Below are 23,895 nucleotides of genomic sequence, written 5' to 3'. Positions count from 1 at the left end.
GTGTGTGTGTGTGTGTGTGTGTGTGTATTTTACTGCTCTCACATTTTTTCCATATCAAATAAATTGGCTCTTAGACAAGTTCTATATAAAGACTGTTTTGGAGAAAAAGAGGAGAGAGAAAAAAAATGCTTTCTTTTTCTTCCCTGGCTCAACCCATTACATGATTCCCTTTGACCTTTGTCTTCATTTTTTTCTCTCAACAAAAATATTTATTCTTTCTGTTATCTATACTGGAGATAGTTTCCCAAGGTATGACATTGATGAAGGGAGAGGCTTCTGTGCTTACCCAATGGATGCTTCTCGTAGACTGATTGCTTTTGGCCGGTACAAGGGAAAAATGGGGACTGTCTTCCTTAAGTGGAAGCCTCTGCATTGAGTGAGGACTGACACTGACAGAGGAAAACGGAACCAGTGCTGACTCTGCTTCTAACTCACTATGTGACATGAAGACACATTGCATCACCTTTTGGGGCTTTATTTTTTCTATCTGTAAAATGACGGGACAACATATGAAGCTTTTCTCTGTGGATAGGAGTTGTTCTTAGGTGACTTTTTTTTTTTTTTTTTTTGGTAGTAAAAGGGACTCAGCAGAGATTGTTTATCTCTGAATCAGTACCCAGCGTGGACCTCACCGATTCTGGATGGCCTAGTGAAAGGTGTAGTTTGTGAATAATGATGATAACGATAGTAATAACAATACCAATAACCATTTACTGAACATTGACTCTGTTTTAAGTGCCTGACACATATTTCTGAGGCAGGTGAAGCTCAGAGAAAAAGCTGAAGCTCAGAAGAGTGACTTATCCAACCTAATACAGCTGGTAGTGGCAGAGCCAGGTTTAAAACCCAGGTCTAATTCCAAATTCCACCTTCTCAACCACAATACCATACCACCTCCTGCCGTAATAATGCAAAGGCAGAATTTTAGAGCTCAGACATGCATCCAAGCTGGCTACAGTTCAAGATACAGGAAGTAGAAGGCAGGATTACAACTCACAGGCCACCAACCCACAATCCGTTCCTGAGACCCACTCTTGAAAGTCCGGCAACATGAGGTACGTGGCCAGGTCTTTTTGTGTCTGGCTGGGAAGAAGGAGCAGGGATACTTCTGTTTCTAAACTTGACTGCCAAGTGCTTCTGCACTGGGCACCATGCTACTTGGGTCTGTATGGAATCTCCAGATCTCTCTAAGAAGTAAAGACTCTGGATAAAACTAAGCCCTTTTTTTTGGCTTAGAGGAAATGAGATATAAAGCAAACCAGGAACAGTGAATAGCAGCTCACTTTCAATATTCATCTATTCATCTGTTCGTCCAGCCATCGTTGATTCATTCAGCAAATATTTACTGGATGTCTATTACACACTATGCACCATGTTAGGAAATGATGATACAGTGGTGCCAGGACAGGCATGGAGTCTGCCCACATGGTGTGCCCACTCTTTGGGAAGAGAGGGGGTTAGGAAAGCAGTAGCACTGCAGTATAGTAAATGCCCTGATGGAGAAAACAGAAACAGAAAGTCAGTGGTTTCTAACCCAAACTTGGAAGAAGTGAGCTGTAATTGAGGAAGATAAACTCCTTGAGGACTGGATTTTTGCTGGTTTATCTGCTGGTGCAGTCCCAGTGCCTAGAACAATTCCAGGCACAAAGTAGGCACTCAGTAAATATTTTTGAATATTTGAATAAATATGCTCTTTGAATAAAGAATGGGAAGGAGTTTAGCAGTTGAAGAGAAATGGAGAAGCGGTAATTTACTAAGTACCTACTGTGTGTCAAATGCTTAACTAAGGGCTTTATTTAGGTAATCTCATTTGACTTAATCTGTACAACGACTCTGCAGCGTAGGTGGTCCTATCACCAAATTACAGATAAGAACCTGAAACTCAGAGATTACCCAGCTATCAAGCTGTGTAACTATAACTGGGGTTTACACATAGATCCATCAACTCCAAAGCTAGTGCTCTTATTCTTTCTCTAGTTGAACAACTATGTTTGTGTTGCCTACTTTGTTTATGCCTCTCTGTTCTTAGAATCGTTGATTTAGAGCTGGAAATATTCTTAGAAGTCATCTCTCCCAACGAGCTTCTTTGTGTGTCCCAATTAATTAATCTATTGATTCTTCTTTCACATTCAGACCTGTTAAGCTGCCAACATAATCTCTATTTCACCTCACCTCCTCAGTATTCTCAGTATAAGTCTTGGGGTAAATGAATAAACGTAAAGGAAGGGCATATTCATATGATCAGGGTGGAAATTGTCACGAATATGAGTCCACATTTTACAAATCAAATCTCAAATCTCTTCCTCTGGATTCCACATACTCAGAACCCCCATCAGTCAGCTCAAAAACTTTCTAGTTCACTCATCAGTTCATTTTCTCAGTGAATATTTGTTGATTTCCACCATGAACCCAAGTACTTTCAAGGCACTAGCGATGCAGTAGTGAACAGAGCAGAGAAGATCCTTGCTCTCATTGATCCCTGTGATGTAGTTGGAAGAGACAAACCAGAAAACACTACATAATATCTCAATTGGGTAGGATTTAGTAATTTTAGATAGGTGGTCAGGAAAGGCCTCTGTGATGAGGTGACATTTGAACAGAGACTGGACGAGTCTCCTAGTGACTCATAATAAAGGCTGGGTGACCTGCCATCATTGAGATCCCAGCCTATTTGGAACATAGATGTGTTATAACGTGATCCTTGGTCCTTGATCACTGTTTGGCTTATCTTAGATTTAACTGTGCCTGCGTTTTTTCTCTCACCTGGTTCAGTTTCTTAAATACAAAATTTAGCATGCTCATTCGTAACAGAGTCAAGGGTCCATGAATGCTTGTCAGGTAAATGAGTGAAGAGTGAGTCAGCAGTACAACCTCTCAGAAAAAGGGTCTCTTGCTTCCATGTCTTAGCCATAGTATTGACACGTGATGCCATAGTAAGCCTCGGAGGGTTGGGAAAGGTTAGACCAAGTCGGGGTCAACTGAAGCACAGGTGGCTCCTTCGTGCTGTTTCTATGACTCTCAAGGTGAGTCACCATTTCATTTTTTTGTCTCAGCCCCATTTCTTTTCCTGGCTCTTTCTGTATGTCGCCTAGTCATGCATTCTTTGTTCTTGTATGTATTCATTTTTTCATTCATTCATCAACCAAATAGTGAAAATCTAATTTAATCATATTCAGTGATACTTTCCTTATATCACAGATATTTACTAGGTGTCTGTTCTGTGCCATGCTCTATGCTGGAACTAGAGATCCCTAGTCTCATGAGCACACGGTTTAAAGGGGGAAACGGGCAAAGAAATCAGGTGATTATACTGCAGCATGAAAAGTGTGTGGTGTGAGGATCGTAAGAAGGGTATATAAAACACAAGAAGGGTATCTAACCCGCTTGAGATGGTTTAGGAAGGTTTCTTGGAAGAAGTCATGTCTAAGCTGAGACCTGAAGGATGAATAAAAGTTGATCATTGAAGAAGTTTGCTGTAGGATGGATGGTTGAAACCAAGTGGATGCTTAGCAAAAATTGATAAATTAATGAATGTATAAACAAAAGAATGAATGAAAGAATGAATGAACCAACCTACTCTACTTCATGGCAGAAGAGCATGTTCAGTCTCAGATCAAATGTAGAAATGTAGTAATCTGAGCTATCTGTCCACTTTGGTCCTTAAATCTACTTCATTCCTTTTAACTGCTACATAACATTCCACAGTAGGAACGTGCTACAGTTATTTAGGTGTATCCATGGTCACGACTACTCAACAAAATGGAAGTGCTTTGTCTTTGCCCATTTGATGGGTAAAACATGACTTCTCATTGGTGTTCCTGTGACTGAGCATCGTGAATGAGCATCTTTTCAAATACTGACTGGCTATTTACATTCCCTCTTCTGTTACTTGTCTATTAATATCTTTAAGTGGTGTCTGGTTGTTAATCTTTTCACACCTCAGTTTTCCCATCTGCTAAATTGGGATTTTAATGTCAGCCCTCCTGCATATCCATCAGTGTTACTGGAATCTAGGGTAAAACAGGTAGTCAAGAGGGAACTAGCATTTATGAAGAAGTTACTCTTAGTAATCATTTATTCATTGATATATTTCTCAAATGTTCCTTGGATGGGAACCATGCCACATTCTGAAGATACAATGGTTACCAAAAACCAACCCAGTTTCTGACCTCAGTGGAGTGTAAATTTAGTCACTGTGTTAACCACCATCACTTATGCAGGTAGCATTTACTACTAGCCGTACTAGCATCCCTACTGCTAATAATTACCATATAGTAAATACTTCATATATGGTCAGTATTTTTATAAGCCTACCAATGAGGTGTAGTTATCAGTATGCTTTATTTTTAGATGGGGAAGGTCAGACTCAAAAAGGTGAAGTCATTCATTTAAGGTCCCACAGTTAATAGATGCTCGAGTCAAGTTTTACTTCTCCTAGCCTGACCCCAAAGGGCATACCTGGAAAACTATAGAGCATAATCATTGCTATGACAGGAAAAGGACAAGGTGGCATCTTTTTTTTTTTTTTAATTAATTAATTTATTTATTGTTGGCTGTGTTGGGTCTTCGTTTCTGTGCGAGGGCTTTCTCTAGTTGTGGCAAGTGGGGGCCACTCTTCATTGCGGTGCGCGGGCCTCTCACTATCGCGGCCTCTCTTGTTGCGGAGTACAGGCTCCAGACGTGCAGGCTCAGTAGTTGTGGCTCACGGGCCCAGTTGCTCCGCGGCATGTGGGATCTTCCCAGACCAGGGCTCGAACCCGTGTCCCCTGCATTGGCAGGCAGATTCTCAACCACTGCGCCACAAGGGAAGCCCCAAGGTGGCATCTTGATGGATGGAGAAAGTAGATGTTAAAACTAGCTTTTCTCGTTTCCAAGAAGCAACAGAATAAACACACAGAAGAGAACGTTTTTTTTTTTTCATTTAGTTTTGAACATTTAAGTAGATGAGGAGGAAGAGGTTTGGCACAGTGTGGGCATGGTCAGACCAGCATGGTTTCCAGGAACCTGTTGTTGAAATGCACGCTCCAGGCTGGCCCCCTTTCTGAGCAGGGCCTTTCCCCACACCTTTCCAGCATGGCCTTGCCTGCGTTCCGATGTCCACCAGGATGGATGAGCAGCGTCAGGATTGATAGCTGTTCCTCCAAGTCCAGAACAAATACTTCCGTTCCGAGCCCAGGCTAGCAGTGTACATAGTCAGCACAACCTTCCTCTGTTTTTGGAAGCCAGGCATCACCCACCTACAACTCCCTCTCATCAGTCTTAGGCCAAGTACCTCTCAGAATGAAATACAGGTTCCGGGAACATTAGGGTAAACAAAAGGGTTTAGCAAAATCCACAGATCTCTGTGGTCAGCAGTAGCCGTAGAAGTGCTGACTGTCTCCAGGTACCTTCACGATTTTGAAAGTGTGAAGGGCCCCTGGTTGGTACTAACACTACTGAGGTCACTTATCTAAATTTCTGTGGGTCAGTCTGATGCATTACTGGACCATTATCATGTCTCTTCTACATTCTAGTGTCTCTTCTACAGATATTAATTAAGACTCACAGAAGTTAAGTGATGGACCCAAGCCTCTGTTGATAAATTTATTCATTCATTTGTTCAGTCTTTTAAGAATAAGTGCCTTGTGCATGTCCATCTCCATGCTGGCACTGTAATCGTGAATCTTATAACTGGATAGGAGGGCTGGTCTGAATAATAGCCCAAATAAAAATATAATTACAACCTGAAGATTTATTATTACGGGAGGTTATAATAGAGCATAATTCCCCCTCAAATTAAGGGGGGATATACAGAAGACGAGACTGGAGTTGTAAGCAGGGGCCATATTGTGAAGGGAGTTTATGTTATGGAGTTTGGATTTGTTCACTGGGAAGTAGAGGACTAAACCAATCAGATCTGTGTTTCGATGAAATTGCTCTTGGTGCTGTGTAAAGAGAGGATTGAGGAAGAGTGAGAAAGTCCATTTGGAGGTTATTGCTAAAGTGCAAGCCAGAGATTATGATTATCTATCTGCAGGAGAAGTGGATGAATTGGTGGAATGTTTTAAAAGTAGAACCAACGGGACTTGGAGATGCACTGGATGCAAGGGTTCTGAGAAGGAGCTGTCCAGTGACTCCCAGGTTTCTGGTTTGAGTATCTGGAATGAGGGAAATGTTATTTCCTGAAATGGAGGAATAGATTTTAATTTAGTGTTTTGTTAGTGGGTGGGGTAGATCAAGAGCTCCTTTGGAAAACAATGAGTTAGTGAAGTCAGGTTGCAGTGGGTGTCCTGATGTCACCTGCTTCTTTGTTCTTTTGCCTTTCTCCCTATGGGTAGGTAGGACGGACTGGACTTGGTTGTATGGGCACCAATTCCTGATTTTTAAGAAAACAAGTAAATGAATAGGAACGAGAAGGAAAATAATAGCCGTCAGAGTAATTACAGATGTGGGAATAATGGAGGAATTTATCTCACACTGGGCATTGGCAAGAGGAGTGGACGAAATCCATTCAGTCTGTGCTCAGAGATGATGAGAATCCTCAGGACAGAACATAGTGGGTTTATGTTGTATCTGTTAAAGCAGGAACCTCAGACATTACTTAGGAGATGCTGAATTTGGGACCGGGAGATCTGATTCCCAGGCCAGCACACGGCTGTCTTGCTGCATGACCCTGGGCAGATTCCTTCAATGCTTTGAACCTCAGCTCCTATCCCTGGAAAAAAGTGGGTGAAGATTCCTATCCATACAGTCTCACAGAGGGTGTCCTGAAAAACTAATGAGCTAATGGACTTGCAAGAACATGATGCAATGTGGGGGAACTATAAAGATGTAAATGTTCATGATTCTTCCTATTGTTTGGTTTTCATTAGGCTTGTTCTTGGCCAGGCCGGAGAGTAGGTATGAAAGACAAACACACAGACACACACAGACACACTCATGAAACAGTTTCCCGTTCAACTCTACGCAGAGTTCAGTGCTGGATTAGAAGAAAGAAAAGACCATTGCACTTTAATCTCTGTAGCTGAGCTAAAGAAAAAGAGAGAAAACCCATCAAAGTGCTGGTCCTGGAATCAGGAGACATGGCTTCAAGGACCGATCTCCTGAGATTTTGCTACATTACTGGCTCATGATCCCCCATCTGTGGGCCCAAGTCCCCCTTCTATAAAATGAAGGCCCAGGTAAATGATTCCAAAAGTCATTTCCAGCTCTGACATTCTATTCAGACCCTCCCGGAGTTCTTACCTGCTCCAAGTATGTCTAATTCAGTAAGACGAGAGGGACCAGGCTACATGTCCCGTGCGAGCTCAGAGACTGGCCATCTGTAAAGAAAGCCTTCCAGGTGCACTGGGGCCCTCAGAGCTCCTTCTTGACCTACTTTCTCTCTCTCTTAGGGCTTACCGATTGTTTCCATTTGGGACAATTTCAGAATGTACTGGTGTATTTTTCCTGGTCAGCGGCATTTTGACTTGACAGTGAGATACCAGAGATGGGAACTAGGTAACATTTGCCATATTATCTTCAGCTTCTTTGCAAGGACAGGCATGAAGTAGATGGTCAATAAAGGCATGAATGAATGAATGAGTAAACTCTTCGGCAGATCAATAAGTGGTCAGAAATTTGTGGTAATACAGATGATAGCTGGTATATTGGAGGTCTTCCTTTAAACGTCTAAAATGAATTAGTTACCAGAGGGGCAAAAGGATCAAAAAAAATCTTATAGCATGGTCTCTTCTCCTCTTGGGGCCGCAGTCCCCCTAAAGGGAAGGGATGGGGCCAGACAATGTCAGTCAGTCTACCATTCACTCCACAGGCATTTCTTTAGCACTGTCTTTGTAATGGGCCCCGTGCTGGGCAGTGGAGAGAGATTAAACCGGGCAATGAAGAACAGTCCCAGCCCTCTGGGAGCTTCATCTAATTCATATGAGAAGGGGACACCTAAGTGGTAACAAAAGGGAGAAAGGTGTTATGATAAGAGAAGCACAAGGGCTAGGAAATCCTCACTCAGCTAAAAGGTCAGTGACATCCTCCTGGGAAAGGTGGCAGCTACACTAAGGCCAGACCATTTAGCCAGGGAAGGGAGGGGGGACTGTTTGCTCATGGTGGCTGAGGGGTCAATTTTGAGGAGGAGAGTTTGAGCAAAGAGGCCAGAGGGATTGAGAGGAGGCTGGCAGCGTTGGTTCTAGAGTGCCATGCTAGAGGGTCTGGACTTCATCCTGAGGGTGGTGAGGACCTGTTAGGGGTAAGAGAGAATCCTGATCGGGTTTGGTTTCAGGACAGCTCTTTGGCTGTGTGGCTGTCTGGGCAGATGTAGGGATAGAGGCACAGACTGTAAATGATGAGGGAGGTAAGACAATGTTGCCAACACTGAAGTAGAAGATGGCCCTGGTCTAGGGTAGTCAAGGTGGGAATGGAGAGAACTGGATGGGGCTGAGCAGTACTGATGGGATGGATGTACCCCGTGACTGGTCAGAGGGAGGAGGCAAGTGAGTGGGTCCTAGAAGTGCCTATGTTGTTGGCGTCACTGAAATGCATACTGTGGAGATAGAGGGATGTTTGGTTTGGGATGAGAGGGGAGGAGTTCAAAGCTGTCTTCCCATTATCAGCCTGTGAATTGGTGGGGGCAGACAGCTACAGTTTGCTTTGAGCCATAACATTTGTGTGTACAGATTCAGGAGCAGGTGCGGTGAGCTTGTGCATGTGCACGTGTGTGTGTGTGTGTGTGTGTGTGTGTGTGTGTGTGTGTGTGTGTGTGTGTGTGTGTTTGGGGGGTGGGCACACAAGACCTGTGAGACCACCTGTTTTCATCATCCATCGATTCTCAAAGTGTTGTCCAGTGTTCTCAAAGGTCCCCTGTTGGGGTCGTGGGGTTAATCTTCCGCCACACTAATACCTATAACGTTACAAGGCATGGGCTTTGTTTTCCACCCAGGATTAATCATTCACTCATGGGCTTTAATACAAGCCAGACACCACCTCACTGTGCCTCATGCAGAGCAATGCCAGTGCCCCCTTCCATTTTAATGCTGCTTTCGCGTTCTTGTTGTCAGAGTGGGAAGTAGGTTTTTTTTGCCTCAGCTTCAATATCCTATAAACTGAAAAGTTTGAATTCTTCCATCCAAGGATGTTAGTCACAAAATGCCAGGAAAGCTGGACTCTGCCATTAATTTTCTGCATGACTTGGGGCCACTTCTTCCCTCCTTCTCTGGGCTCTAGCATCCATCCCACAGTGAGACACTGAGCAACCAATATCCAAAGCCTGATTTCTACATTTGTGTGTTTCCTTCTTGAGCTAAGCTCCTTGTATACAAACTCAGTCCCCAAAAGTTTTCAGCAGAGAGAATTCTGAGGTGCTCACACCTCCTCCTGTCTAGGAATTAGACTCAAAACCTCTCAGACCTGGAAGGAACATTGAAGCACTGACACTCTACAAATGAGAGAATTGAGCCCAGAGAGGGGAGGCCATTTCCTCAGTCACACAGCGCTTTGGTGCCTGAAGAGGGAATTGAACCTAGGGCTCCTGATTCCCAATCCAGGTGCGCCTTCCCCCAACATCGCAGAGTGCTGGAGTTTGGCCAGACCTTGGGATTCAGCTTGGAGCTCAGCTCTCTCTGATCATGAAGAAGTCTCCGTTGGCTGCTCAGAGTGAAATCATAGCGCGCTGACATTAGTAACGTCATGGCAGCTGGTGCTGGTGAGGGGGGTGGTATAGGAAATGAGAGAACGCATTTGGCCAAGCTCCGGGTCCACGTGACCCTCCAAGAGCCCTCATTTCAAAACAAACTCAATCTTTTAAGTTCAAGTTCTCCCCTCTCGTCAGAAACGTGACTTCCTGCTTCTAAGAAGCCAGGCTTACAAAAGGGCTCAGAAGACTTCGCGGACATCAAATAGCTCTTACAAAATAGCGTTTTGATGAGTTAAGTGTAAATGAATCAGAAACATAAGGATTACATTTTCCCCAAGCGCACATGGGTTTCAAAATTCGAGGGGAAGTGTAGTTTGCTAACTGCACGCCGACTTTCACCGAATCCAAAGCATTCATGGGGAGGGTGGGGCTGGGGGGGGCGAAGAAAGAGATGCCCAGACCCCAAATGGTTTTAGATGTGATGCCAAATTCGAAAATGCTGTTGGGCTCACCCTCTGCCAGTAATAAAATCGCTGGCCACCCAGAGAGGCCACAGGAAGGAGAAGGGAGGCTGCTTTCCCCACTGGCCCCTGGTCCTCAACAACTGTGTTCAGTTAGTGCCGCTCAATCACCAGCTGTCACTGGGTCCCTCTGTTGACTCCTGGCCCCCGTGTGGCCTCCATTTTCACACTGTGCTGCATGCCTTGTTTACCTCCAACTATATCTGGGGTTTTGGCTCCCAGGGGTCTTGGCGACCGGTCAGTTTGTCACAAGCCCCTGCTCCGCAATCAAGAGACCTGTCCATCACCAGCAGGGGTGTTTGGGGAAGCTGTCACACATCACCTTTGGTTGCGTTCAGGAAAAACAAGAGTCCCTTGTAGTTCTTTTCCTCTCTCCTTTCTTTAATGCTATCCAGGTGTGGCGTTTCCCCCAAACTGGTAAATGTCTTCCCTTCAAATCTCAGCCTGACACAAACAACCAGTTAACTCTCAGGGCTGCTGTGACCTTATCCCAGGATTTGAAACTCTGAATCTTTTATAATTTCCACATTGTCCCCCCATTCTTTCTCTTGTATTTTATTTCACTGCACCAAGAAAGTAGAAAATCATTTCAGTTGGTGGTAAAAGATGATTAAAACAAAATAACAAAGGCCTTGGCTGCAAACTGTTAGTTTTATTAAATGTGCTACTGAGTTTTAAATTGGTACCAGGGCAAATCTTTGTACAATTATATCCAAGGCTGCTGGAATTAATCAGTTGCGTGTATACATTTGCTCCTTCCTGAGCCTTATACGGAGTGAGGGCGGCATTGTCAGTCTGAAAAGAATGAGCTGTGTGTTACCTGTGCGAGAGGGGTGGACCCTAGTCCCATCGGGAGGGATAGCCATGCCCAGTGGATTCTCAGATCCCTGCCTTCTCATTCTTCATTCATTTAATCCAGACCACGGGTTGGAGCTCACAGTGGTCACCAGGAATAATAGTGGATGGATATCGTAAGACCGAAGTCCATTTTCCCAAACAAAGATTCTTTTCTTGGCTATGGAATCTCACCATTCTGAGATTAAGATTTTGTTAAAGCAAAGCTTTAATTTCCACACGAATGGAAAGGGCCGCAGTCTACTGAGTGCCGGTCGGTAGGAGGGTAGGTGGCAGTGGAGGGAACCCAGGCTGTCTGAAGACCTGGGTACTGGTTCAGTATCTCGACTACTGCTAATACATCTAAGTTCTGACTTCTACAGCTGGAGGTGTGAGACTTGGGAAATCATTGCATCCAGTCCCCTGCTTTTACAACAGTGGGTTTCCATCACTCAATGACTCAAGCCCTAATATCTCGCCTCGGAACCTTCTGCCATCTACCTTACCCTCTCAACTGACCATTCTAGTAAAACGTTAGCACTTCCTTTGGCTTCCCCTGCAGGCCAGTCTTAATGCACTGTTCTTTATCTCAGAAGGTTAACCTGTGTCCTGTTCTGTGCTGTTCCTATTGCTCAGAATAACATGCTTATCATTTATGTCTTGACATTCTCCTCATGTGCACTGTCTCAAACTATTAATTCCTTCAACGGATATTGTTGGAAACCTAGTCTGTGCCAAGCGCTGTGCTAGGTACAGAGATGTAGCAATGAAAGGCTAATGTTTTTTTTCTGTCCTTAGAGCGCTTAATGTACACCATGGAAGACAGGCATCTGATTACAACAAAGGGTGTGAGTTTTATCATAAAGTATGGGGGGATATGGACACTTGTAGAAGGAATCAACCTAATCTAGGTGTCAGGACTCTCCCTTTCTCATCCTTCTAACCACTATTGGGCCCTCCTCTCTGTTGGTGCTCTTCAAGCTCTGCCTTGAATTCCAGTCAAACTGTACTTGGCTTATCCTCTCTTTTGCCCATTGAACTATTTGAGACCAGTGATGGTGGTATCTTCTTCATCTTTGGAATGACTCCTGCCAGAAGCTCCATACATGCTTTTTATTTGAATTGCACAAGGAAAACAAGGTCCAGAGAGGAGAACTAATTCATCGAAAATCACAACCAAAGTTAATGGAATAACCATAGTCAGTTTTCCTGACGTGGTCCAGGTGATATCCACAGTGATGTCAAACTGCCTTTCAAGTTGTCCCTTCCCAAGGGCAGAGGATATTCTCTACTTCAAATAATCAACAACAGCCCTCTTCCGATAAAACATAAGACCAAAGTACCTCTCAACCTAGAACAAAAGTAAAGTGTTCTCTTAAGAATTCAGGGTGATACCCAAACAAAATTGGAATTAAGGAGTATATTGTTATCACATGTAGGAAAAAACAGCGTATGTAACCTTAATGTATGAATGTTAAGAAATTCTTTGGAGAAGTCTACACACAGCTTCAGTCATTCAGTGAGGAAGGATATTTTGTTGTAAGTTTTAGTTCTTTTTAATCAAAATAGAATATGACAACGTCTAGCATAGTGCCAAAACTTGGTAGGAACCCAATTTATTCCTGCATCAGTCCATCCCATGGGCAGATATTTGGTCTTTCTACTTTTCCCCCAAACCGGTTATCTATACTGCTACCAAAATGGTCTTCCACAAAACAAATATTATTACGCCCTTTGACTCAAAAGCCATTTCTGTCCTCCTTCTCATGACGTGGCTTCTCCTTACCCCTCCTGTCAAGCCAGTATACCTTCTTGGAGAAGTTCAGACTCCTCCTCAGCCTGTGTCTGATATTACTCATGCTCGCTACAGACCCCTACACTTTTTAGGCTGCGTTAAAGCCATTCATTTTAAAGTCTTTTCTTCCCCAGAAGCCTGTGAGCATCCTAAAGGCAGGACTATATTTTACTGATCTTTGAATCCAAGAAACCTAGGAGAAGCTGGGACAACCCAGTGAATGCTATTTGGATGAATGAATGGATGAACAAATGAAATGATATAAATATATTTATCCAGAATTTGAAAAAGTAGTCAAAGCCATGAAAGTAATTAACTAGCATAAAGCTAACTAGCTGGGTCTACTTCTCCTATGCTCCTTTTTTTTTTTTTTTTTTTAATTTTTTATTCATTATTTATTTACTATTTTTTATTTTTGGCTGTGTTGGGTCTTCGTTTCTGTGCGAGGGCTTTCTCCAGTTGCGGCAAGTGGGGGCCACTCTTCATCGCGGCGCGCGGGCCTCTCACTATCGCGGCCTCTCTTGTTGCGGAGCACAGGCTCCAGACGCGCAGGCTCAGTAGTTGTGGTTCACGGGCCCAGTTGCTCCGCGGCATGTGGGATCTTCCCAGACCAGGGCTCGAACCCACGTCCCCTGCATTGGCAGGCAGATTCTCAACCACTGCGCCACCAGGGAAGCCCTCCTATGCTCCTTTATTCGTGAACACTAGAGATGAAGTGGTATTGATATATTTGTGATCGTATATTCGTGATCGTATATTCATAGAAAATTGTATGTGTTTGTGTACGATTATACATAAAAAGATACATGAAGGGATGCTGACCAGAATGTTCTTGATAGCTGCCTCAAGGTGATGGAATTTGATATAATTTTACTTAATTTTAATTCTTTTACATAGTGCTTCAATTTGTTAAAGCAAGTATAGGTAATCTTTATGGATAGAAAAAAAAATAAAGCAATTGGGATAATCTACTATCCCTACTCAATTAAAAAAAAAAATCGGCTCTCACCTAGCAATATGTTAGTACTTAAGCTATTTTGCTCTATAATTCTACATAAGAAATAAAATCTACTTTAGTCTGAGTTGCAGCTTCCTAAAAGACTTTAGGACTATAATGGGGAGCTTGCGTTATCTTCAGATAGTTGCAGTGTTCTGTGCTTGATTGGATATTAATGCATTGCTCACTAGCATGTACTTACCCAAGGAGTCATCTCAATATCATGGAAAGGTCAAGAGTTCTAGAGTCAAACAGCATGATTTAAATTCTGCTTTATAATTATTATCTCCCTGACCTTGGGCAGATCACTGAACTACACTGAACCTCAACTGCACAATGCAAATGATTTCTACCTTACAGGTATATTTTAGAAATTGTATGTGGAAATATGGTGAACTAACAAACTAAAAATATTTCCAGTACAAACCTCTATTCCAGATAAAATACAATTGATACAACTAGCATCCTTTAAAATGCATGACTGAGATCAGAGAAGTCGAAAAATGTGTTGCTAAAGGCAAAAAAAAAATGGAACTGAGAACTAGACAGGTAAGCCCTGAATCTAGTTTTATTGATGTAGTTTGGATAAGGGAGAGCCATCAGTTTTGGCAACTGAGTGGATTGAATATGCTTGCTTATTATAGGAGTGGAGATTTGGCCCTGAAACTCTGCAGGGTGGGAACTTATAACTAAGGGCTTCAAAATAAGGTTAGGACCTCCGAAAGTCTACATGCTTAGTGAAAGAGTATACTAGGGAAAACATATCTATGTCTACGTCCTATACCTCAGAAAGATTTGAGGTTTGAGTTTACACTGCTTAGTATGGTCTGGGAATGCCTAAACTGAAAAACTAACTGGAAAAAAAAAAAAGAAGAAGAAGAAGAAGAAGAAATCGTTCTAGACAAGTAATGTTCCAAGGGTACCTAGAAGTTATCCTCTGAGGGAGGATATAGACTTGACCTTGGGGACACATGATTGTCACAGATTAAAACCCAATGAACATGAGTTTTGACATGTCAAAATTAAAAACACACAAAAATGCAAAAATATAAGAGTAAGGGTCAGAAATCAACATCAGAGTTTTTATTAAACTTTGATTTTGATAATAAGTATGCACATTTGTATTTTAGTATAACCAAAAAAAGAAATATAATTAGAAAATATAGTCTGCAAAAATTAGATGGATGGACTAAGAAGGGCTAAAGAGTAGAAATAAAGAAATCCAGTACACCCAAATGAAAGTGAGAAAGGGGGAAAATAAATAAGCAGAGAAAAATAATGATAAATGGAAAGCACAAAGAAGATGGGAGAAATAAATCTAATATACTAATCAGATTAAAGTCGACTATGAAAATGAAGACCCTCAGGTTGGATTTAACTAAGGCTAAGTTCACTGAAAGGTAAAAGGTAAAGGAATGCAAAATATTTGCCAGGCAAATACTAACCAGAATGTTCATTAATATTATTATCAGGCAAAGGAAACATTAAGACAAAAAAAAATTCTAAGATAAAGAGTTCACCATATAAAGATAAAAGGAAGTTATATAATGATTTTGAGCTTGGATATACCAAATAACATGACCTGAAAAATATATAAATCAAACATGACTCTTACCTTAAAAAAAGTGATAAACCTATAATATTATGATATTTTAACATACCTTTCTCCATAATTAATAGAACAAGCAAACTAAAATAATGATATAGATGATTTTGAACAACACAAAAAATATGTCATCTGATAAAACTATATAGAACCCTGCTACTGAATTAAGTATAAATATTTTCTTCTAGGATATGTAGAACATTTTTTTTTTTAATTTACCATGTCCCAGGCCAAATAATGGATCTCAGCAAATATCAAAGAATCAGTATCACATAGAACAGTATTTCTGTCCACAACACAGCACATAAATATATAAACAAGTAAACAAGTGGACAAGTAAATAAATGAAGAAGATAAAAAATTTTGGTCAATTAAATGTATGACCAAAAAGCAAAAATCTTACACAAGTTACTAGCAGACAGAGTTTATCAATGTATTAAAACCCACACAAACAAACACACGCATTGTGTCAAAGCTGGATTTTCCTAGAATAAGATGAGACTTTAAAGTTAGATGGTCTATGGATGTAATTCACAATACCAGCGTATGAAATGATGTTTTAAAAATAAAATTGTCTTACTAGATGCAGAATTTTAAAACTCTTAATAAAATCAGGTCCCTTCATGATAGAAAACGAAACAAAACTAGTAACACCATTGGCTCTACCTAAACCAGCTTGGTGAGAAATACCAACAAAATTTCTGAGGATTGAAAAGGGAGAAACTTGGGACTTCCCTGGTGGCTCAGTGGTTAAGAATCCGCCTGCCAGTGCAGGGGAAAACAGGTTTGATCCTTGGTCCAGGAAGGTCCCACATGCCGTGGAGCAGCTAAGCCCGTGAGCCACAACTACTGAGCCTGCGCTCTATAGCCCGCGAGCCACAGCTACTGAGCCCACACGCCACAACTACTGAAGCCCGTGCTCCTAGAGCCTGTGTTCCACAACAAGAGAAGCCACCACAACGAGAAGCCTGCGTACCGCAACGGAGAGTAGCCCCCGCTCGCCGCAACTAGAGAAAGCCCGCACGCAGCAACGAAGACCCATCGCAGCCATAAATAAATAAATATAGATAGATAGATAGATAGATAAATAAAACTATCATTATCCTCATCTGTAAGAGACTACAAAGAAAAATTAATAAGAATCAACAAGTTACTGGAATGAATAAAACACTCTGTGAGAACATATGAATAGAATATCAATTTATAAATTATTTTTTGTCAGCTATAAGACATGAGGATACAAATATAGATATACATGCACATGTGTGCATACATGTGTGTGGATGGATAGGTAGATTAAAGCTATCATTTACTATAGTACTGACATCTATAAAATGCTTAGAGGTAGGAATATATCCCTAATAAAAAATCATCACAGTTTTTATGAAGAAAGCTTTAAAACTTTACTGAAATCATAAAAGAAGACCTAAATAAATAAAGAGATAAACTGTGTGTATAAATGGGGGATACAATGTCATAAAGAAGTCTTTTATCCTCAAATGCATCTATAAACTCAATGAAATTGGAATGAAAATCCCAACAGGCATATCAAAACATGAAACTAAAATTTCACATTAGAGAGCAAAAGGGTCTTTTGATGGAGAAAACCAAAGTATAGAATGGACTTGTAGCATAAATCAAGACTTGTTTAAAACTATGGAAATTAAGACAGACTGCTATTGATAAGATAATAGAAAAAAAAATAGACTAATGAAACAAGATAACCCAGAAAAAAAAACTTATCTAAGTTCTGAATGATATATGGCAAAGGCAGCATCACAATTCAGTAGTGAAAGGATTAACTTTCACATAAATAACGTCAGACAAATGATTCATCCCTATTTGGGGGGAAAACAATCCTTACCACACATCATTTTAAAACTATTTGTAGTTGATTGAAGCCATACATGTAAAAATAAAAACTTAAAACTATTGAAAGGTAATAGGGGAGACTATTTTAATACCTTGGAGTAAAGAAACATTCATTCAACAAGCCATGAAAAGGACAAATCAAGAAGGAAATGATTAAAAAATTTTATTCAACAAAACAACCTAAACAGAACGAAAAAAACAAAACAAAACTAGGAGTCACAGACTTAGAAATGGTATTTGCAGAACTTTTAATTACAAAGGATTAGTATCCAGTATCTGTAAATGCATGACATATCAATAAAGAAAAAGAACCCAATTTAAAATAGGCCAAAGTGATGAACAAGCAATCAGCATGCTAGAAACATATGTGGTGAGCAAACACATGAAATGATACTCAGGCTTGTTGGTAATCAGGGAAACACAAAGTAAAATAGTAATTAAATACCATTTACTACCCATCAGATTGGCCAAAAATCAAACGTTTGGTGGAATCAAGTGCAGCCAGGGACCTGGAGCAATGGGAAATCTGCTGGTAGGTGTGTTAATTGGTATAATGATTTTTGATAATAATTTGGCAATATCTAATAAAGTTGAAGATGCAATTATCTTCAACCTAGCAGTACCACTTTAGATATATTTCCTTCAGAAACTCTTGCTTTATGTGCAAAGGGACATGAACACAAATGTTTAAGGCAACATTATTGGAAATAACAAAAAAGATTACATAATAATGATACTACTAATAAGAGAGATATAACCCAGGTGCCTATCAGGAAAGAATGGTCAGATGTAGTATGTTATGTTCATACAGTAAAAGACTTAGGTCAGTGAAAATAATGAGCTAGATCCACATGCAGATCTATTGATCATCTACATGATCAATATGTATGATCTCAAAAGCAATGCTTTGTAAAAAAAAAAATAAAGCCAGATGCATAAACAATAAATGTAGTATTAAAACATCTAGGAAGTTCAAAACATGCAGAACAATACGTACGTTCAAGAAGTATGAAAACATTCATGGGAGAGAGGGAAATGGGATACAGGAAGAGCACACGGGTAGGTTGAAAACAAATATATAAAACAGTATATTTTATTTCTTTTACACCAAAAATAAAAGATATGGAGAAAATATGGCAAAAGGTTATAATTTGACAAAGCTGGGGAGTAAGTGTACAGACATTTGTTATAGTGTTCTTTGTACTGTTCTATGCGATTAGTATATTTTCTATTTAAAACAGTCGTAATGATATGTATAAAGTCCCTTGGCACATCATCTCAGGCTCAAAAAGTGATCGTTTCCTTCTCTTCCCATTCTTGGCTGGAAGATGGTATACAGAGTGCCCAGGCATTACCCTCTCACCCTTAGTCCAAGGCAGCACTGGAATACTTGGGCTCCTCCTAAGCCGGAGGCATCCTGGGTGGTCCCCCTACCATGTCTCCCAGCTCAGTCAATCTGGGTGGTAGATCTTGAACTACACCCATTCTCAGTGCAGAATTTTAACTGCTGAGGTAGCTTCTAGCTTGTAGAAAATCTCATGGCAGAAAGATGCAACACTACATTCCTCATTAAATTAGAGCTACTCGTCACATTCTTCCCAGATTCCCATTTTGTAGATTAAAAAATGGATGCTCAGAGAGAGGAAATGGCTTGCCCATGGTTAGTGAGTCAGTGGTGGTATTTAAAAGGATGTGTGTCTCTCCTGACTTCTAGAACTTTCCAACTGGTCTCTGTATGGATACTCTACTTGATTCCAAAACTAGGTCTTTTAACTTCTATTCTGCTGTATTTTTCAGTTTATAACAGCTGTGGCTTCCATCTCCAGATAGCACTGTCTTGGGATGGAATTAGACTTGGCTCAAGTCCCTGCCCTCTGACAAAAGCAGTGTGACTATAGGCAGATAGCTTAACCTTCCTAAGTGTTAGTTTCCTTATCTGAAAACTTTTCATAGTAATTATTCAAGGGACTGTTGTTTTGATTAAATGATAGTATTCATATGAAGGCATAGTGCCTGGCATATGATAAATAGGAAACAAATGGAAACTACAATTGCTATAATTATTGCAGAAGGTGGAATATCAAAAAAGTATAACACAGTTTAGTTACACAGACTATTTGGAAACATAGAGTGTGATAAATGAATGCTATAATATGGAAACAATAGGAGGTCAATAAGGAGTAATCAAGAGGCTCAGAGAGAGTTTCCTAGAAGAAGCAAAATGGAATATTTCCATTGTGCAATGAGGTTCTCCCTCCCTCTTTCTCCTATTGTACTTTCATAGTTCTCATTTTATCTTCACATTGGTATGGGACAAGAATCATGTATCTCAATTAAAAGATAGAAAAACAGACCAAAAGAAGTAAAGTGACTTGCCTGTAGATTTCAGAGGGGTTTTTAATTGACCTGTCATGATATTAATTACACACCATAATTTTAAGAAATAGACGTTTTTGCCACAAGCTAAGTCATGGGGTACTTAGGCTCCTTAATAGCATATATATTCTTAAGATAATGATTTTATAATATATAACTAAATTTTCTATAAGGGTGTGCTCCAAATTTAATACACATTACCATCAATACATTTTCTGAGGAGGAATACTGAAAAATCATACCACTTAGGAATGTCAGTATTTTTGTTTCTAATTGCCAGAAATGCAAACCTAAGGCAGATATGTCATTTGAGACATTTGTGAAACAATGATGGTTAAACATTAAAAAAAAAGAAGTCATACCAAGGCTGCAAAAAAACAACCCTTCAAAATAATCTCATCACATTTAAATACTGTCATTTAAATTTACTAGCTAAAAACATGAAATTAATCTGAGATGCAGTGTGAAGAATTAATGATTAAATACTAGTGGAGGTTAGCTTTTTAAATAAAGATAAAATAAAATGGCCCTCAGAATTCTATGAGAGAAATCAGAAGTGATGAAACTAATCATGTTTCAGATGAAGTGGTAAAATTTTAGTTCCAAACAAAGAGTAAATAGGAAGTTTCAGCTTGGTAGCATGTTCCCATCACTGCACTAAATGGGGAGATATTGAACTGGAGAGTAGCTTTGGATCTAAGAATATTCTGATGGTGTTGGAAAGACTGGAAAAGGGAGATGCTAGAGGCAGGAGGGCAAGCCAGAGGCTGCTTCAGCCATCAAGTTTGGGATGTAGGTGGCAGCAGGGGTGCAGAGGGAATGACATGGAAGCTGTTGGGTGGGGGAAGTTGACAAGGCTTAGGGTCTGCCTGGATGTGGGAGGCTCAGGAGGGGAAGGAGTTCAAGTGACAGCATAAGACTTTCCAGATGGTTTTCAGAGCAGCTGAAAGGAACAACTTGACATAAATGTCCTACTTTTAGACCAACCATGAAATAGGTCCTAACCTCCAGCAAAGCCTTCAGAAGCCACTACCCTGTCCTTCTGAAAGAACTCTCTTCTACCTTAGGCCCTTGAGAAAAGAGCCCTAGTTTAGCATTAATGGTAACCTTAACTTGGAGAACATGTAGTTTTATCACAAGAATTGTTCAGTGGAAAAATATAATCTTTTTAATAGCATTTGTATCCTGTTCTTTCTTCCCTAGCTTTTTATGAAGGGAGTGACTTGGGCTTCTGTTTTCCTATCTGAAAACTTGGGATAACAACCCCTGCTTCAAAGAGCCACTCTCAGGCTTCTGTGAGATAATGATGCATGTGCCATGCACACACAGTTTGTAAGGAGGGTTATTAAGGTTTCTCTACCAATCAGATATGTTCTATATGATGCTGGTGGGTAACAAGGAGGACAGTAGTGGAAGTTACTGGGGGACAGATTTTGCCCCAGGGTAAAGACACACCTTCTGGGATCCAGAAATTGCAGCAAGTTGAGAATAGCCACCTAGAGAGAGAGCAAGCTGCAGGCAATGAGAGTGTTCTAGCCAAACGATATGGTAGAAAAGAGACTTTCCAGCAACCTATGGCACACATGATAGATGGTGGCCTCATTAATCTTCATGGGTTTACCAAACCAAGTTTATATATAGTTATCTGTCACTTCTTCCCCTCTAGGAAAGAGAGCATAGCATAATTCCAGTGAGTGAGAATGTTGATAATTCAGCAATAATTGTAATGGGTTAACATTTGTTAACTATCTATCATTGGCTGGGCACATAGGTGCTTTATATATGTGCTTACATTCAATCTGTGGGAAAATGCTGTGAAACTAGGTTTATGACTAATTTGAAATAGGCTCCTGCCTATGACTTCTCAGCTGGCAAATGATGAAGCCAGGATGGAAACACATGTTTGCTTGCCTCACAGTGGTGTTTATTGAGAAGGAGGAGGAGGGGGAGGAGGGGAGGAGGGAGGGCAAGGTATGGGGAGGAGGAGAGCATTCACAAATATTAGCAGAGCACCTAAATATTATCATCCATAAATCATTTGGACACACACCACAAATGAAAAACACAATGTAGAGAAGTAATTTTCACACTCTCACGCTTTTCCACAGAAGTGCTCCGTGTGCTTCAGACGGTGACCATATGCCCCCAGTGGCCTGGGAGGTAGCCTGAAGAAACTTCTTTATTTTATTCCATAACACGGCCATGACTGTTTAATATAAAATGTACCTCCATATTTTAGAGAAAATTAATGTACAGTAGAATGCATGTCATCTTTATCTTGTACCTTCATGTTTCCCCTGGGAAAATCACTCTTCCCCCTGCCACAATATTCCAGCTTTAGTAGCATTATCTGAAAATGTATACATTCATTAGTCTAGAGGTGGTTAAAATATCCAGTAAACTTTTTTAAAGGCCTATAATTATACCAACAAATCAGCATTTCGGAGGTTTACAAGGTACCAGTTATTCATACATTTATACATACAGTATCTCAAGATTTTTATGCATTTCATCCACTTAGTTTTCATTGACAGAGCACTGCTGGAATCCCCAGGGACTTCTGGTCTACCCTCAATATTCCTATCTGCTCCAGCACTGCTAAAACAAACTCTCCTTTGGGTAATAAGCCCAACATTCTCAGGAAGGCTGTGTTCCTCACCAGCCTCCTTCAGTGCTCATAAACTCCAGCTCATCATTGCGTTGAGAGTCAGGAGACGTTGTCTGACTGTTGTCGCTGCACCTGGTATCTTATTGGACTTATCCAGACAGCCCTAGCCCTCAGAGCAGCTGAAACAACAGATGGGCAGGAGGACTTGAGATGTTTTTGACACTGTCCTTTTGTTTATGGAATCCGCCCCCCCTCACCCCAACTCTGGAATCTGATGGGAATTCTCTTCATGACCATTTTGTGTTTTTTCCCATGACACATTTTTATTATTAAAAAGTAAATAATTGGTGCAGAGGGAAGATGAAAGAGAATAACATTTCCTTTTGAAAATGGTCGAAAAGGAAATGAGGATGGTGATTTGGTCATGTGGATAAATATATCTTTGCCTAGAAGATAATTGGCAGTAGCCAGATTCCTTTGATGGCAGGGGAATTCAAGCAGGGAGATGAGAGGGGATAAGAAGGGGAGGGAGGTAATCTGGTGTAAGGTTGAGTATGAGGAAGGTAGAACAGGCATTGCTCTAGGAGGTCTTGAGAGCAAAGGAGAGATGCAATCTAGGCAAATTGGAAAGCTAGCAGGAACCAATGCCTGGAATTGCGGTTCCAGGACAAGATGCCCCTTTGTAAGGAGTGAGATTGTTAAAACAAACCTGAACTAGGGATTAGGGAGGCAGAATGCAAGATATAATTTAATGTCATATGGTTGTAAGCATTTTGCTTAATCTCTCTATGCCTCAGATCCATCATCTGTAAAATAAACATGAAACTACTAGTACACATGTAGTATTGTTTTGGTTCTCAAATGAGAAAACACGTGGAAAGTGCTTAGCCCCGGTCCTGACATTCAATTAATAGACGCTGCTATTATTATTATTTTAGTCAAGAGTGAGAGGCACAGGGAGGAGCAAGTGGCAGGGAGATGGAGAATCACTGGATGTGAAACATAAGGAAAGGGCTTGCTTGCTTGTGATGGGGTTTCTGCTCAGATCTTAAAAAGAGGGCAATAGATCAGACAGTGCCCACAGAACCTCACATGGCGCTTTCCCACCTCTGTGCCTTTGCTTCTCCCATTTATTTTTCCTGGATGGCGTTCTCGCAGACACCTTCATTATGGGCCACATACCGTACAATTCTTATCCACCAGGGTTATTGTAAGGGTTAAATTAAAGATAAAAGGGACCTAGTAATATTCACGGTAATATGTCATTTTAGTGACATTTAGATGCTACATTTTAGTGTAGTCCATCATGCATGGGAGAGTGCCTTAATCACAGTAGACATTAAAAATTATTGGATAACTAACTTATATGTGGAATCTAAAATACGACATAAATGAACATATCTATGAAACAGGAACAGACTCACAGACATAGAGAACAGCCTTGTGGTTGCCAAGGGGGAGGGGGGTGGGGGAGGGAAGGATTGGGAGTTTGGGATTAGCAGGTGCAAACTAGTATACATAGGAGGGATAAACAACAAGGTCCTCCTGTATAGCACGGGGAACTCTATTCAATCTCCTGTGATAAACCATAATGGAAAAGAAGATGAAAAAGAATATATATATGTATAACTGAGTCACTTTGCTGTCCAGCAGAAATTAACACAGCATTGGAAATCAACTAT

The 23,895-nt window shown here is 40.8% G+C and overlaps 1 protein-coding gene across 1 annotated transcript in view; it reads left to right on the top strand.

Moving 5' to 3' along the window:
- The window catches only part of PAPPA (pappalysin 1), a 254,556-nt gene that overhangs the window by 87,881 nt on the left and 142,780 nt on the right, over positions 1 to 23,895 (top strand). The window lies entirely within an intron of this gene.

This window comes from Eschrichtius robustus, chromosome 10 (genome assembly GCF_028021215.1).
Source record: "Eschrichtius robustus isolate mEscRob2 chromosome 10, mEscRob2.pri, whole genome shotgun sequence".
Lineage (NCBI taxonomy): Eukaryota > Metazoa > Chordata > Mammalia > Artiodactyla > Eschrichtiidae > Eschrichtius > Eschrichtius robustus.
The sequence above is the reverse complement of the archived record's forward strand: the minus strand, read 5'-3'. Positions and strand labels throughout refer to the sequence as shown.